At 36.8% G+C, this 18,496-nt stretch overlaps 1 pseudogene; it reads right to left on the reverse strand.

Annotated features, from left to right (window-relative positions):
• Nucleotides 1–1,022: 1,022 nt before the first annotated feature.
• Nucleotides 1,023–2,894, reverse strand: LOC149219734 (putative sarcosine oxidase pseudogene; annotated as a pseudogene).
• Between the last annotated feature and the right edge of the window lie 15,602 nt (nucleotides 2,895–18,496).

Consider the following 18,496-nt stretch of genomic DNA (forward strand, 5'->3'; position numbering starts at 1 on the left):
TTGTGGGTCTGAATTTGAAAATGGATGAAAGAGGGATTTGCGAAGCAAAGTAGGTTGGTGCCTACACATCATAGAGTGGGTGCTTCCTTTAGGTTGGAGCCTGTAAAGATTAGGGAGTTGGTGTTTCCTCCAAGTTGGAGCCTGTAAAGAAAAGGGAGTTGGTGCCTCCTTCAAGTGGGTTCTTGTAAATTCAGAGGATGGGTCTCTCTTTCTAGTTGGAGCTAGAAAAATTGATGTAACAATAAGTCATAAGCTACAATAGAATTTAGACATGAGTTTTGTGGTTTGATCCCTTTATGGGTTTCCATATCTAATATTTCATGTGTTATATACTTGATTAATAGCTAAATAGTTTAAAATATTATAAATTATTAATAATTATAATTGTTAAAACTAATCATTATATTGATTCACCCCCTCATAATCTAATCATATTTTTAATTAGCTACACTTTTGGAAATTTTCAACAAACATTAACCTCATATGCGACACATCAATGCACATCCCATCTCCATTCACATCCAACATACAACATAGAAACCTTGGTTGTTAACATCTAGGCACCCATTCAACAAACCCGTCACCATAACAGTTTTTTATTTTTTGAACTTGAACAATTCAAACTTTTTTCTTTTACTTAGCTTGCTTGTTTAGGGAATCACCATGCCCTTTGGCAGCTATGCTGAGATTGGACTACGAACCACATTAAAAGTCAATTTTACTACCTGTTGTTTCAGTTCTGCCAATGGTGAGTTTGAAGTCCCAAAGTCATTCGCGCTGAGATACATTGAATAAAAGCATAATAAAATTCAACAGGGAATAGTATTGGTAAATGTCTGAAAATTTTGAATAAAAACATGTATTGCGATACCCTGTTGTCTAATAGAAAATAACGCATAGAAACAGTGCCAATTTTCTATTTACAGTCATCATGGAACGTGAAATGCTACTGCTTCCAGTAAAACGATAAGCACTATAAGCTCCTTTCATTCTTTTACATAAAGAAGTATTAGATGCAGATGGCAGCTTCAACAGAGAAAAAATGGCATAGAGATCTTTATTTTTGGAAGAACACATCTTATATTCCATTACTAGTAAATGAAAATGACATCAAGAATATAACATCACAAAGCCAAAGGGCAGTCACAGAAATCCCCTGACTACATAAACAAGGAGATCTAGCATATCTACTTGATCTCTAGCATATCGACTTGGGCTCTGGTCCCAATAAGAGCACAGGGATTTTTATAAACATTTACATATACTCCAAATCAACCATGCAAGCTGAATCTAACCTACTGAAAATGCTGGTTGATAAAAGGAAAGCTGAAATGCACAGTATCAAACTCAAGTTACAATTATTATTATTTGAACTTTTTTGACGATGTTGTACTAGATAAGGAGAAACTGCTACTCATTGTTTTTGTGATTACCCTTGGGATTCTGAAGAAAACGTTTAATAGAAAAATAGTGCAGGGGCACCCCATGGGCTTCTCCTGTGAGGGCAAGATCAGCCATTATCCGTCCTACCAAAGGACCCATCTTGAACCCATGGCCAGAGAATCCAGCGGCAATTAAAATAGGCGATTTGGCTGCTGTCGACAGCTCAGTCTTCGTCAATGGCAAGAAATCGAGGATGAAATCCTCATCAGGGGTCATTGAGTACATGCAAGCCTCGGCAACAACAGGGCTCTCTGACAAAACGTTTCCTCTGAAACTTTCAGCCAAGAAAGGGCTTGCCTTTTGCCTCAATCCATCTAGATCAGGCAAGAAGGTCCTCTTGTCTGGGTCACATGGGTTGCCTCCATCAATTGAGATCTTCAGCAATCCAGGGTATTCTGAAGAGGGTGTTCCATAGATGGTAGGATCAACGTGAAAGGCAAAAGTGGAGAATCCATTCTCAGGCAAAAAGTTCTGCAAACCCTCTTGGATTTTCCAATATGCAATAGTGGTATGAAGAGGCTGAATGGGTAATTCAATCCCTGAGATCTCATTAGCAAGTTTTTTAGCCCAAGCCCCTGCAGCAATCACGCATTTCCTTCCAAGTACAGAGCCCCTCGTGGTACACACTAGAACCCCATCTGACCCATCTTTTAATTTCCAGCCATTACTGATTTTTGTGACTTGGGCATTGTCCCTGAGTATAGCTCCGTGCTTCAGAGCCAAAGACTGGAACGCTGCAACTGCCTTGGACGCTCGCAGGGTGCCCCCTTTGTTTGTAACGACTCCAATCCAATCACTGGGCAGCTTGATTACCTTGAATCTCTCTGAAACCTCTTCTGAATTGAGAACTTCAATGGGGATGCCTCGTTTTCTGCATACTTGTATTATGGTTTGGAGCCTCTTGTTCTGGATGGAACCCATATCAAGATGCTTGGTCTTGATGTGCACTCTGTACCCAATTTCTTGTTGGGCTTCTTCCCATAGAGTGAAGGCCTCGTCCGTCATTGCAGAATAGTATTCTTCTGGGTAAGTCTGTCTGAAGGTCCTGGATTCCCCATGAGAAGATCCTCTGTGGTGCAGCAAATCATATTGATCCAGGAGGAGAACCGATTTGGCTCTCTTTGCAATTTGGTAGGCAGTGCAGCTGCCCATTATGCCGGCGCCCACCACTACCACTTCGTACTCGCCTGAGATCTCACCCATCTTGGCTGCTTGTTCTGCAGAAATCGGAGGTGTTGTGTATTCATTCAACGGTGCCAGATAAATAGAGGTCGCTTGGCAATTGAAAATCATATAATGTTATTTAAATGCGTGGATTTTTCAGTGGAATCGCTGTTTTCCTGTGTCTCTTTTGTTCGTCTTCTTGTACCATCCAGTGATTTCGCTTCAGCCATTCAAAAAAGTCTGCTAGGCATTACTTGAACAGTCAAAATCAGCGATTTTTATATTTTGATGGAAGAATGAGGAGTTACAATCTGACTCGCATTGGTATATCTGCAACTTGAAATACAAAATACCAATGCCAATAGCAGTCATCACTAATTAAAAAACTAAAACAAATATTTTTTAAGTTTTCTCCACGTTTTACTAGACCAATCACATAAATAAATGATTGATGTTCCCAATAGCAGTCATCACTAATTAAAAAACTAAAACAAATATTTTTTAAGTTTTCTCCACGTTTTACTAGACCAATCACATAAATAAATGATTGATGTTCCATGTTCGAACGTATTACTGCTTACTAATGAGATTCAACTTCAAGATCAAAATGAAAAAATCTATTTATCAATAAGATTAAATAGCAGAGAAATACATCAAGATCTTGATGTTGCCATTAGGATAATAATAATATTTTAAAAATAATGGCAAATATAAAACAAATATGGGCAATTATCACTAATTAAAAAATAAAGGTAAAGTAGTTTTTGTTTATTAAGTTTGTGTCAGAGAATTGTAGGTGTAACTTTTGGTTTGATAAACTGCTACTAAGAAGCATTTTTAAGGTGTCAACATCTTGGAGTGACTTAACAATACACCATGCTTGAGAAACAGAACCCAAGAGCATGGAAGTTGTCAGAGTGACTGAAACAGAAACTTCAGGACATATAACATCTAGGCATGTAACATCTCATCTATTCCAACAAGGTGGTCCATTGATAGAGTATTTTATGATATATATGATAAGAATTTATTTTTTCTAAAATATTCTTAATAGTATTTACAAATAAAAAATCAAGATTTGTTTTGAAAGTAATTATGTTATTTTATCTTTTTTAATTAAATTGATTAATTAAAAAAATATAGTTTGAATACGTGTTATATGAAATGAGTTGTGTTTTTAATATATTGTATGGATTAATTATAATATTATAATAAAGCTTATGTACAAATTAAAGTTCTCCACAATAAAATGAGGTAAATCCCACAATTAAAAAATCTTGTTAAAAAAAGAAGTATATATATATTTACCTTATATAATAATTCAGTTAATAACAATAATAATTATGCCATAAGGCATTCCCTCTGAAATGAATTCCCCTCCCTGCCCTCGTGTCATCTCTCCCCTCCGTCTGATGAATCGTTAGACGATTGGAGTGTTTCCAGCCGTTGATTTAACATGTCAAATTCAGTTCATCTTTCGCCCAGTTGATTGAACATGCCAAATCCTTGTCGTCTTTCCCAAACGTGACATAATCGAGTTTTGAGGCGTGGGCGTTGGTGTACGTGTTGGGCATGCATCTTCCCGTGCCATTACCATGGTTAACGAACTCATCCAGTTGCAACTCATCATCTTGGCCAGGAAGAGCTGTCGAAGAACCTGTTTCTTACAAAGTACCCTTCATTGGAATTGCAGGCAGTGTTTTCTATCGTGAATGAAGCAAGAAGTTACAGGCAATGCCATGCTCGCCTCTCACATACTTGATTTTGATGGATATGTCGAATTTTTTCAGACCTGGTTGTTTCTTCGAATCTTTATTCGAAGTTTTAGTTTTTCCTTCGCGCTCATAACTCCGCTGGAGGAAAGGCTCTGAGGAGGCAGAACGCCACCAAGTTAGTGGTTACCTCCATTTGGGTTCTACAAAGGCTTATAAGGCTTTCATTCTTGACCTTTAGGGTTTCGACCAATAAATTTTAGGGTTTTAACGTTAGGGCTTTTAATGTTTCAGGTTGCTCGTAAGTGTCTTCCACTGCCATTTCCTTCTGGCCATAAAAATGGATTTGTTTATGATATGGGTGCATATGGATGGATAGACTTGATGGGAATGTATGTCTACTGAACAAGAGGTCCCATGGATTCTCTGTTTTTGCTCGGTGCACATGGATACTCTGGCCCATTATATGCTTTCTATATGGCTTTAGATATACAGTTTTGATAGTTTGTATCTGTTGAATGTTGTAGCAGTTAGTATTTGTATATACATAGAATGTTGAACATGGAGACATTTGAAAAGGGATATCTTGAATATTTTGAACATCGAACTATGTACTGGTTTTCCTAAGAAAATAGCCTCCTCTTTTAACTAAGGTTTTCACAATTCTGAAGTTCATTTGTGCAGATCAACTCCAGGAGGGTAGCCATCGCCGTCACGGAGGAATTAGATGCACCAGGGGAGGAAGACAGTTGAAACAAAATGAGTTGCAAAATAAAAATGTCAGCGTTGTGAGGGGAGGTCGAAAGGATCTGATCGACCATCCTCGAGGACGAATGCCTAGAATCGAAGCTTGATGAGGTTAAGCCGACCATGAGAAGCTGGATCACGGATGGGTTTGGCCTGCAAGGGGGCTAGGGCAGAACCCTAGCCGTTGCCATTTCTTCATGCAGCACGAGCTCCATTCCCTATCCTTCCAATGCATTCGAGTTCTTACTAAAGATTATGGAGGCCCTATTGGAATTTTAGGTTCCACTCTAGGTTCTAATTAGGATGTGATGGCCCTTTTCTCCACCTTCTACTACTTTCTTGCATCATAAGTAAATAGTTTCACAATAAATCTAGGATGCTTTTGCATCATAAGAAATTATTTTAATCATAAATCCAGGATATCATTTTTTTTTAAACATATGGTTTTGTTGCAGGGAAAATTTTTGAAGCATGACCCAGAAAAGGAAAACAAAAATAAAGAATCTGTAAAATTAACTAGCAAACATACAATCGCGTTGATGTTGGAGCTACTTGTGATGTTCTCTAAATCAATTTTCCTACCACCTGTTTGGCATAGATCAGTGGTCCTAGTTTGTTCTATGGAGCCTAGACTAGGATTGAATTGCATGTACTATATACCACGAATTTCATTAGATCATTCCCACAACTCCTAAGGCGAAAACAATCCCTCCATAAATTTATAGAACTTATAGCCTCCACCTGCAACACTGATTCTTTGGTAGTTTTTACTTTGCTTGGTCCAATCATCACTGCCTGTTGGACGCACAAGAATGCAAATGCAATTGTTTTCTTCTGATATCGAAGATATATGATGAAGCATTTCAAAGGCTGCGATAGGGGATTCTGCCTCATTCTCGATGACATGCAATAGGTCTTATTTATACCCATGGCAGCCATTTGTTAGGCAATTTGAACATGGAAATAGGCACTAGGAATTAGAGTCTTTTTAATGTACTAGGAATCCAAAGAGCAAGCATGGTTGTGATCTCTTCTATAGTCTAGAATGCAATACATTGACATCTCTATTCCTCTGCAATACAGATTGTCTGGAATGCAATGCATTGACATAAGCAAACCTCTACATGGAATGGTGCAGACCCTAAAGGAAGGAAATTCAGGCCTATGGAATCCACAACATCGTTTCCATATTCCTTTTCATCTTCAAATTTCCTTGTACATGTGGTCAGTCCAAAACCATTAATTTCCTTCATCTCAGGACCTCTATTTGTAGCCAGAACATTTCTGGCACTAATCTCCAGATTGAGCCTACCTCTTAACAGGCTTGTAACAAAAATTTCTAAATTTCCTACCCAAGCAAGTCCTACATCAGGAATATTGCTACTTGCTTTTACAACTTCAGCTTCGTCGACCTCAAATTGTGCCAAGGCAATAACAGATAACGTGCCAACAATGGAACCAAGTATGCGATCAACAGCTGCAACATGGATCAGATTCCCTGCCACTTCTTCAATAAAGCCATTTCTAAATACAATGAAACAGAGAAGCAGTCCTAATCTCTGATATCTAAAATCTATCACTCCCAAACAACGTTCATGCCGTCCCACATTTATAACAAAATAGTGAGGGCGTGATGGCATTTTCTTAACAAAAAGTTAAATTCCATACCATACTCATGTGAAAACAAGAACTCAAGTTTGAGCGAAGTGATGAGACAGTATAAACTAATTTTAACATACTAGATTGTGAAATTCCTCTGATTATGTAGCTAATTTTCATGAGCTCTTGGCAACTTCTGCTTACAAACGGTTCCCAAAAAATCCTATTAATTATATCACTAACTTGGTGATCCAAGCCATAAAATCTTTGTCCATTGGTCCTCTTACTCACTAACATTTTCACTATGACCTGAAGTTTGATGTGCATTATTCTGCACTTTGGTAGTTAGGATATTCAAACCAGAAAACATGTCAATGCTGGAGATACTCGTGATGTCCGCTAATTCACTAGTTAGACCTTTGGATGCAGCGTCAGTATGCTTTAGTGTCTTTGTTTTCACAATGCTTGTCATTTCAGGAGCATCTAGACAGTAGTTAGTATAGGGATTTCCACTTGCATTTTCATTATGAATTGGTGCTTGATGTGTTTGCTTGGTCTAGTCATCACTGCCCACTGGACGCACTAGAATGAAATCAATCTCAAAAGAGACTGTATAGAGCCACTTAGAGTCTGCAGAAACACAGAGTACTTCGTAATAAAAAACTGTAAAGTCCCAATGGTGGTCAGCTATAATTATAACTGGTGTGTTGCACTACCATTTCCTTCTGGCCATAAAAATGGATTTGTTTATGATATGGGTGTATATGGATGGATAGACTTGATGGGAATGTATGTCTACTGAACAAGAGGTCCCATGGATTCTCTGTTTTTGTTCGGTGCACATGGATACTCTGGCCCATTATATGCTTTCTATATGGCTTTAGATATACAGTTTTGATAGTTTGTATCTATTGAATGTTGTAGCAGTTAGTATTTGTATATACATAGAATGCTAAACAAGGAGACATTTGAAGAGGGATATCTTGAATATTTTGAACATCGAACTATGTACTGGTTTTCCTAAGAAAATAGCCTCCTCTTTTAACTAAGGTTTTCACAATTTTGAAGTTCATTTGTGTAGATCAACTCTAGGAGGGTAGCCATCGCCGTCACGGAGGACTCAGATGCACCAGGGGAGGAAGACAGCTGAAATGAAATGAGCTACAAAATAAAAATGTCAGAGTTGTGAGGGTAGGTCGAAAGGATCTGATAGACCATCCCCGAGGACGAATGCCTAGAATCGAAGCTTGATGAGGTTAAGCCAACCATGAGAACCTAGATCAGGAATGGGTTTGGCCTGCAAGGGGGCTAGGGCAGAACCCTAGCTGTCGCCATTTCTTCATGCAACGCGAGCTCCATTCCCTATCCTTCCAATGCATTCGAGTTCTTACTAAAGATTATGGAGGCACTATTGGAATTTTAGGTTCCACTCCAGGTTCTAATTAGGATGTGATGGCCCTTTTCTCCACCTTCTACTACTTTCTTGCATCATAAGTAAATAGTTTCACACTAAATCTAGGATGCTGTTGCATCATAAGAAATATTTTTAATCATAAATCCACGATATCATTTTTTTTTAAACATATGGTTTTGTTGCAGGGAAAATTTTTGAAGCATGACCCAGAAAAGGAAAAAAAAAATAAAGAATCTGTAAAATTAACTAGCAGACATACAATCGCATTGATGTTGGAGCTACTTGTGATGTTCTCTAAATCAATTTTCCTACCACCTGTTTGGCATAGATCAGTGGTCCCAGTTTGTTATATGGAGCCTAGACTAGGATTGAATTGCATGTACTATATACCACGAATTTCATTAGATCATTCCCACAACTCCTAAGGTGAAAACAATCCATCCATAAATTTATAGAATTGATAGCCTCCACCTGCAACACTGATTCTTTGGCAGTTTTTACTTTGCTTGGTCCAATCATCACTGCCCGCTGGACGCACAGGAATGCAGATGCAACTATTTTCTTCTGATATCGAAGATATATGATGAAGCATTTCAAAGGTTGTGGTAGGGGATTCTGCCTCATTCTCGGTGACATGCAATAGGTCCTATTTATACCCATGGCAGCCATTTGTTAGGCAATTTGAACATGGCAATAGGCACCAGGAATTAGAGTCTTTTTAATGTACTAGGCATCCGAAGAGCAAGCGTGGTTGTGATCTCTTCTATAGTCTGGAATGCAATGCATTGACATCTCTATTCCTCTGCAACAGAGACTGTCCGGAATGCAATGCATTGACATAAGCAAACCTCTACATGGAATGGTGCAGACCCTAAAGGAAGGAAATTCAGGCCTATGGAATCCACACCATGGGAATGCCATATATACTTCATAAATTGCTTCATAGAGGAACTCGGCGTGTGAGTTCACAACATTACAACAACATCATTTCCATATTCCTTTTCATCTTCATATTTCTTTGTACATGTGGTCAGTCCAAAACCATTAATTTCCTTCATCTCAGGACCTCCATTTGTAGCCATAACATTTCTGGCACTAATCTCCAGATCGAGCCTACCTCTTAACAGGCTTGTAACAAAAATTTCTAAATTTCCTACCCAAGCAAGTCCTACATCAGGAATATTGCTACTTGCTTTTACAACTTCAGCTTCGCCGACCTCAAATTGTGCCAAGGCAATAGCAGATAGCATGCCAACCATGGAACCAAGTATGCGATCAACAGCTGCAACATGGATCAGATTCCCTGCCACTTCTTCAATAAAGCCATTTCTAAATACAATGAAAGAGAGAAGCAGTCCTTATCTATGATAGCTAAAATCTATCTCTCCTAAACAACGTTCATGCCGTCCCACATTTATAACAAAATAGTGAGGGTGTGATGGCATTTTCTTAACAAAAAGTTAAATGCCATACCATACTCGTGTGAAAACAAGAACTTAAGTTTGAGCAAAGTGATGAGATAGTATAAACTAATTTTAACATACCAGATTGTGAAATTCCTCTGATTATGTAGCTAAGATTCATGAGCTCTTGGCAACTTCTGCTTACAAACGGCTCCCTAAAAATCCTATTAATTATATCACTAACTTGGTGATCCAAGCCATAAAATCTTTGTCCATTGATCCTCTTACTCACTAACATTTTCACTATGACTTGAAGTTTGATGTGCATTATTCTGCACTTTGGCAGTTGGGATATTCAAACCAGAAAACATGTCAATGTTGGAGATACTCGTGATGTCCGCTAATTCACTAGTTAGACCTTTGGATGCAGCTTCAGTATGCTTTAGTGTCTTTGTTTTCATAATGCTTGTCATTTCAGGAGCATCTAGATAGTAGTTAGTATAGGGATTTCCACTTGCATTTTCATTATGAATTGGTGCTTGATGTGTTTGGTCCAGTCATCACTGCGCACTGGACGCACTAGAATGCATATGAAACTGTTTTCTTCCGATATTGAAGAAATATGATGAATCATTTCACAGAATGCAGCAAGGGATTCTTCCGCATTCTCAGTGACATGCAACAGGTCCTGTTTATACCCATGGCAGCCACTTGTTAGGAAATTTGAACATGGCAATAGGCACCATGAATGATAGTCTTTTTAATGTACGAGGCATTCGAAGAGAAAGCATGGTTGTGATCTCTTCTACTATCTGGAATGCAATGCATTGACATCTCTGCTCCTCTGCAACAGAGACTATCCGGAATGCAATGCATTGACATAAGAAAACCTCTGCATGGACTGGTGCAAACCCTAAAGGAAGGAAATTCAAGCATATGGAATCCGCACCATGGGAATGGTGGATATACTTCATGAATTGCTTCATAGAGGAACTGGGCATGTGACCTGACAACATTATAACAACAACATTACCATATTCCTTTTCATCTTCAGATTTCCTTGTACATGTGGTCAATCCAAACCCATTAATTTACTTCAGCCCAAGACCTCTATTGGTAGGCAGAACATCTCTGGCACCAATCTCCAGATTGAACCTACCTCTTAACAGACTTGTAACAAAAATTGCTATATTTCCTACCCAAGCAATTCCTACTATTGCTACTTGCTGATTTTACAACTTCAGCTTCACCGACCTCAAATTGTGCCAAGGAAATAGCGGAAATCCATGCCAACCATGCAACCAAGTATGCAATCAACAACTACAACATGGATCAGATTCCCCACCACTCCTTCAATAAAGGCATTTCTAAATACAATGAAAGAGAGAAGCAGTCACAATCTCTGATAACCAAAATCTATTACTCCTAGACAACATTCATTTCGTCCCACATTTATAACAAAATAGTGTGGGCATGACGACATTTGCTTAGCAAAAGGTTCAATTCCATACCATACTCCTCTGAAAATAGGAACGTAAGTTTGAGAAAATTGGTGAGACAGTATAAACTAATTTTAACATACTAGATTGGGAAATTCCTCTCATTATGAAGCTAAGCTTCATGAGCTCTTGAGCTCTTGGCAACCTCTGCTTACAAGCTGCTCCCTAAAAATCATATTAATTATATGCATATAGATATAGTTGCTGTATGGTTAATGTTGTTGTATGGTTATAGTGGCTGGCGTAGTTGTAAAAAAAATTGTACTAACAGATTTAATTCAGCCCAAGGTCAATTTGATGGCCTCTTCTAGTGGGACGACATGCATTCTTGGAACTTCCACACCCAAAGGGATGGCATTGGTTTGGCATATAAGGGTGATGATATCTAGTTTAATGCAATCTACCAATCCCTTATGGAGAGTTGACAACTTGAGTAATGAATTATTCATGACGATTAATGAGGATATGATGTTGTATTTGGTCATGACAGTAAGGCAAGGGAGTAGATTACTAAAGTGGAAATAGATAATAGTATAACAGTGAATTTCATCCCCTCCAGATTTGGATGTGCTTTGTCCCTTTTCAACAAGTAATCAAATTCAAATAGCAGGGAGAAACTAATCCAAGACTCTACAAAATAATCCAAACCCATTGCTATTTTTTCTCAGACATCCACCAACTGTTATTTCATAGTACGTTCAAACCTAAGAGTTAGGTTTACATATGTCAAGTACTATTGGGCGCACTGCATTTGCATGATATTTGCAGGCCAAACAATGCTCATGCAGTTCCTGCCAGCACCCATCATCAAAGTGCAGAGCATAGCTTCCAACATCATATTTGAATCCCTGAGATGGCCTTGTTGTAGCTATCATGTTTCTCAACTTGGCTCCCTAATTTCCCAGGGTTAAGGCATGATATTTGCAGGCCAAGTAATGATCATGCAGTTCCTACCAGCACCCATCATCAAAGTTCAAAGCATAGCTTCCAGCATCATATTTGAATCCCTGAGGTGGCCTTGTTGTAGCTATCATGTTTCTCAACATGGATCCCTAATTTCCCAAGGTTCCACATTCCCTTTGCTATAACCACATGAGCATTTCAAATGATATTGCCATTAATACTGGATTTCTGCAGGGAAGGAACTATGGGCCAAGAAAAATACATATATTAGAAGCCAGCGGTGAGGTCTCATACATGACAAGGGTAATGGCAGGGGAATCTTGTGAGAGTACTATCCCTTGTGCAGACATTTCCTAAACCTTTGACATGGTCCCAAGGGCAATGAGAGGAGTTTGTTCCCAAGTTTCAATCAATCTAAGAAGAGACTGTATAAAGCCACTAAGAGTCTGCAGAAACACAGAGTACTTCGTAATAAAAAAACTATAAAGGCCCAATGGTGGTAAGCTATAATTATAACTTTTGCCCGTGTATACATTTTTATGGAGTCACCCCCTTGAAAAATCATCGAACTTCCATTTTTGCTCATGTGACAGCTTATATGTTGAGGACTTGGTCTGAATTCCACTACCTATTGAAAGGCACATTATAGAAACTTTCAAAAAAGCCAGCAAATAGAAGAAGGTAAACAGGTTTGTCAAAGATATTATAATCTAAGGTTGCAGATCACAAATGGCATTACTATTGCGAAAGCTTGATTTGAAAAGTACGGGGTTGAAAATGCTCCCTGGTAGTTTTGGGGAGCTTTCTTCATTGAGAAGTCTAAGGATCTAGCCAAATTTGTTCCGTCTTAAGGACATTGACAACTTTAAAGAGAGGGGCCTACTTTCTGTTCCGTGGTAATCAAATTCACTCATCAACTTTGATGAGTATTAACACTATATTATGATTAATCTTTTAATGATTTTAACCAATGATACAAATCACAATTATTTAAATTATTTTCACAAATCAAATAGAATGGGTAAAACTCAATTTTAAAAATCATGTAAAGGGCAGTTTAAAAATAAAATTCAGAGATTCGTTTTTCAATGTATATATATATATATATATATATTCTATTTTTCTTCAGATTTATATTGTTTGTTCTTTCGAATATTCGTAGTTGTTAGTTGTTTCTTCTTCGTTCATGTCTAAGAAATTTAATTTAGACATTTCTAAATTAAATGTAATAAATTATAATGCACATGGTTATTTATTATTTTTTCTTTTCAAATATTTTTATTATTGTTCGCTATTAGTGCACATTGTTTCTCATTCTGGCTATAAAAGAAAAATATTAATTAATATATAATTGTACAAATCTTTAAAAAAACTTCCAAAATATTTTATAAATATGTTAGATTTGAGACTTTTGTGATCCATATTGTGAATGAATGTTTTTCGGATTAATCACATCATTAGGATTTGGCCGACGTTTCGAACCAACTAATGTAGTTCATCCTGAAAACATGATATATATATATTTTTTATCCATACCATTACTGATTTTCAAAATACACATATTTTTTCAACTATGTTAGATCTGAGATTTTTGTGATCCATATTGTAGATAAATGTCTTTCGGATTAATCACATCATTATGATTTGATCAATATTTCGAACCAACTAATATAATTCATCCTGAGAACAAAATATTTTTTTGATCAATACCATTACTAATTTTCAAAATACACATATTTTTTCAACTCCACCCCATATAAATAAATAAATATATCATCCACCGAGATGGTTTATGAAAAAAAAAAAACGTTGAACTTTCATTTTCGATATTGGAAATCTTATCAGATTATCACGAGACCAGCTATACCCACTTTATCAATTTTTAATTTCAACTTTCAGCATCGAATAATTTATTTAAAATGTATGTTATTTTCAATAATTTATTCCATTTATGGAGTATTCAATAAAAGTTGTTGCGTTCATGTCTCCTCATTTACATGTGATTGATTCCATTAGGTGGTATTCAATTAAAATAGTGTCATTTGCATGTGATTGATTTTGATAATTTGATTGTTTAGTAGGCTCAATATTTTTTATATTTTTTTTAATTATTAATTATATATAACGGGTTTTTAAAATTAGATTGTATCAAAGTTTAAATATAAAGTTATTATCTTTTCTATGTAACTTATTATAATTTAAATATAAAGATATTATCTTTTTCATGTAATTTATTATTAATAAGGGCATGCGGTTGATTTTGATAACTAAGGATGCCAAATTATATTTTTATATTAATTATTATAATTTATTATCCAATAATGGTATGTGGTTGATTTTGATGACTAAAGATGCTAAACAATATTTTTATATTAATTATTATATATTAGGTAGAGTTTTAATTATTATTATTTTTATGTAATTTAGTAAATGGATTAAAATTATGTTATTAAAAAGTAATTTTTTTATAATATAAAATATGAAAATATTTAGAGACAATAAAAGAGATCAGAGAGTAATTAATTGCACACAACAAATCACACACTTGATATAATAGTTACAATTATACAAGACATAATAAACTCACTTTGACACTTTTAGATAATGACTCCAACTCATACATTGGAAACAACGACTTCTAGACTGAATTCTCGTAACTCTTAATGATAACTACACGACATGGAAGCATTACTTCCATCACCCTCCCTTAATGCTTACATGAAAAACACTGAAAACACATATTACAACAACAATATGATATATGTCTGATTGGTCTTCATCAACACTCACATCCACTCTGCAATCTCGCAAACTCTGCTCTTTCACCACCACATCTTTGAGTTGTTACTTGACCTCCATTTAAAACATAACTGCCTCTGACCATCGTTGATGAACTTTACAAGATCAACAATATTGGCAACTCAGCTCGTCAGGGCTTCTGCAATAAGAGCCATCAAGTAATGAACCATCATATGGACCAATCACCATCTGTCAGATATTTCACTTTTGGCTATGTGTCAGTTGCTAGGATGGAGGTTCGATCCATCGGCCTTTCATTCAAATTAATTTACTTTTTCCTTTGTTGTTGATGTCACAGGGGAATATTATTAACTTTGGTTCAATTTTGAAACATCACAATCTAGCCAAACTAGATAATACCATACAACACCTACGCAATTGTAGATCTGATGGATAAGGCCAAACTAGCACGGGGTTCCACTGTGGGCATCTTAAAATACATGTTTCGGAGATAATGAGAGAAGAATGCACAACAGAGAAATCATGATCATGACGTCTTTTCTTCACACATGATCTAGCATATGATTTCACGGATCTGTCCATGAACAACCAATCCTTGGCGACCTTGAAGAGGACGTGCATTAAGTCGAGCAACAACAATGAGTTTGGCAGGAATGTGATTGTGGCTTTCGATGTAAGTCGCTTCATAACAAATCCCATAGACAAAGTTGTTCCAGAAATAGAGTTTGACAATCAAATGCTCCTTAAATTGATTCACAGAAGCCAACGAAGAGGAAATCTCCTCCATTAAGTTTTCCCAAACGTGTGGAGCTCCTTGAAGTTCTATTCACGATTCCTTTTTTTCTTTTTAAACATCAACGCCTCTTATTTAGTGATGGGACTTATTCATCCAAATTTATCTTTTTCCAGGCAATTTTTTCTTCCACGGAAATAATGACAACATGGCAACCCTCTTTTGAAGTTGTAGGAGTGTACACTATCAAGCTCGGTTCAAAGGCGAAAAATGGGAAGGATTCAGAATAATACAAGTGGCTCATCTCTCATTGAAGGCTTGCAGGGAAGAATGTTGGATATTCATTGCATAAAGTTGATGAGCTCTAGTATTGCAGCAAGAATGTTGCAACTCTTGGGGCTACCAACTTTACTTCATCAACCCAAGGTTCGTACAAACTTGGAGGTGACAGTGTTGTATACTCAGTAGATGTAATGGCATACTCTTGTCACTTTTCAACTGGGGCGATAGACCACTAGGGTTTAAAAATTTAAATAATATATTCATTATCTTAGCATTATATGTTGACAATATGCTTGTGGCGAGTGACAAACTGACACATGTGGTAGTATAGGTGCCATTTAGGTAGCGTCAAGTGATAGTGATGTGGCATGAATGATGATGCGACACTTGGTGGTCATGAGACGTGGAAAATGGATTTGGTTTTTTTGGGTGGCCAAGTGGCCCTTTTCTAAGTGACCTATGGTAGTGATGTGGCACGATAGGTAGCAAAGAGACAACGTGGCAGCTTGAGGAGATGACACATGAAAATGATATGGCATGACAAGTGGTAGATAATGATGTGGCAGGTGTTAGGATTCATGCCAAGAGTTTTTTTGGTAGAGTTTCACAATTTTATTATATTTTGGAATAACGGTGGGACCAACAACCATCAACCACCACCCACCACTCAAATAGAAGAGTTGTGGTCCAATGATAAGTGACACCGACGAATCAATGGTCGAAAGGCATAAGGTTTCTCGTCATTGACAACTAATTGGAATGAGAAATTCCTATCTATCAGATTGCCCGGATATCAGACTGCCTAAATATCAGAGTTTCACACTAGTTTATGAGTAGGGAGTGACGAGCAGGAAGGTGAGGATCACAACCCCCAATCACAAGTCTAGCTAGCATATGAGCGCCTAGGGGTCTATTGGCCATTGGACATTGGGCTACAACAACAAACATATTTTTCTTTAATAGGAAATTAACATATTTCACATATCTAGGACTTAGCACAAGCATCATCTAGCCATTAAGCCTCATGGTGATGTAGTCTAGTCTGAAGGAGAGAAGGAACCGGATGTCGAATATTCCACGTACATGACATAACGCAAGGATGTTATCTGCCCATCTGGCAAGAAGGTAGTGCAACATTGTTGCAAAGAAGAGTGGGGAATAGATCCCCATATTCCTAGATTTATCTAGTTCAATGGATATATGGTCTTAGACTAGCATCCAGATATCCATTGTGTCAAAAACCCATCATGACTGGAAATGCCTAGATAACTGAATTTTCGAGAAAAAATCATTATATTGGAAAAAGGGAATATTGCACAAGTCTAGGGTGGAGCATCGATGGAGCTTAAGATCTTGGTCCTTTCCCAAGGACACATGGTCTATGGTGGTTAAAACTCAAGGGCCAAGACTACGGAATTTGGTGTTCGGGCACCAAATTTAAAGGACAAAAATTTGGTGTCTTTAGGGTGCCAAACTTGATTGGTGGTTGAAAGATAAAAATGCCAAAATGGGTCTAAGGTGTATAAAAGTTTAACAGAGGATGAATTGAAGCATGGGAAATTAGAGAAATAAATTGACATGAACTTGAAATGACTCAAATTCTCATATGGTGAAGGCAAAATGACCCATACCATAAAGTGAAAAATTCCCATGGAGGCCACAAGATATAAATACATAGTTAAAAAGTGAAGCATCAAGTGGTTTGTAAATAGGAAGACAAATTTTTAAACCCATGCATATCTAAAGAAGGATAATGCAGATAAAATAGTATAAACCTAAGCATATCATGTAATAGAGTGAAAGAGCCAGAGTGTGGTAATTGAGCACACTGATAGAAAGTAAAGACTATAGTAGATTTAACTATAGATCCGATTTGCAAATAACCTAGGAGAAGAAAGGAGCATGGACCTAAGGAAAGAGTTGCTAGAACAAATTTGAAAAGTTGTAATTAGATTTGGGCATGAAGAAAGAGATGCATAACTGAGACAAAGTTTTCAAATGTGATTGAGTGAAACAATGGTGGTATGAGTATGTTTGAGTTGTAGTAGAATATCTACATGACTAAGAGTAACACAAATAATTTTGAAGACTAAAAAGGAAGAAAGCATGTGGGCTTGAGTTTGAAAATGGATGAAAGAGGGATTTGCAAGGAAAGATAGGTTGGTGCTTGCACATTAGGGAGTGGGTGATTCCTTTAGGTTAGAGCTTGTAAAGATGAGGGATTTGGTGCTTCCTTCAATTGGGTTCTTGTAAATTCAGGGGATGGACGTCTCCTTTTAGTTGGAGCCATAAAAGTTGATGTAAACGTAGGTTGCAGGCTACAATAACATTTAGGCATAAGTTTTATAGTTTTCTTCCTTTATGGGTTTCCATGTACATATGGCATTTTATGTGTTGTATACATGATTGATCACTGAATGGTTTGAAATATTGTAAATTGTTAATAATTGTTAAAATCAACCATTATACGCATTCACATCCCCTCTCAATATAATATATTTCTAGCAATTGGTATTAGAGTAACTAATTCCTAGACCTCCCACTAGTTCCTTCAATAGTTGGAACTAGTTTAATTGACTTTAACTCAGTTAAACTGAATTAATTAATTACAACTCAAAATAAACTCAACTAGGGATCCTATAAAGTAGGAAACACTCTACATGACTCAAGTTAGACCCTCAACTCAAATTAATTGAGCCAACTAAGTCAAATTAACTTAGTTAACTAATACAAATTGTCATGAGATGTGGAATTACAATTTTATTCCCAATTTAATTCAATAACAAAATTAAATTAGGATTTTCTTGTTGCATTTTCAACACATATTACATATTCTC

Source organism: Pinus tabuliformis, chromosome Q, assembly GCF_031772625.1.
Source record: "Pinus tabuliformis cultivar Carrire ecotype Pingquan chromosome Q, CPIR1, whole genome shotgun sequence".
NCBI classification, from domain to species: domain Eukaryota; kingdom Viridiplantae; phylum Streptophyta; class Pinopsida; order Pinales; family Pinaceae; genus Pinus; species Pinus tabuliformis.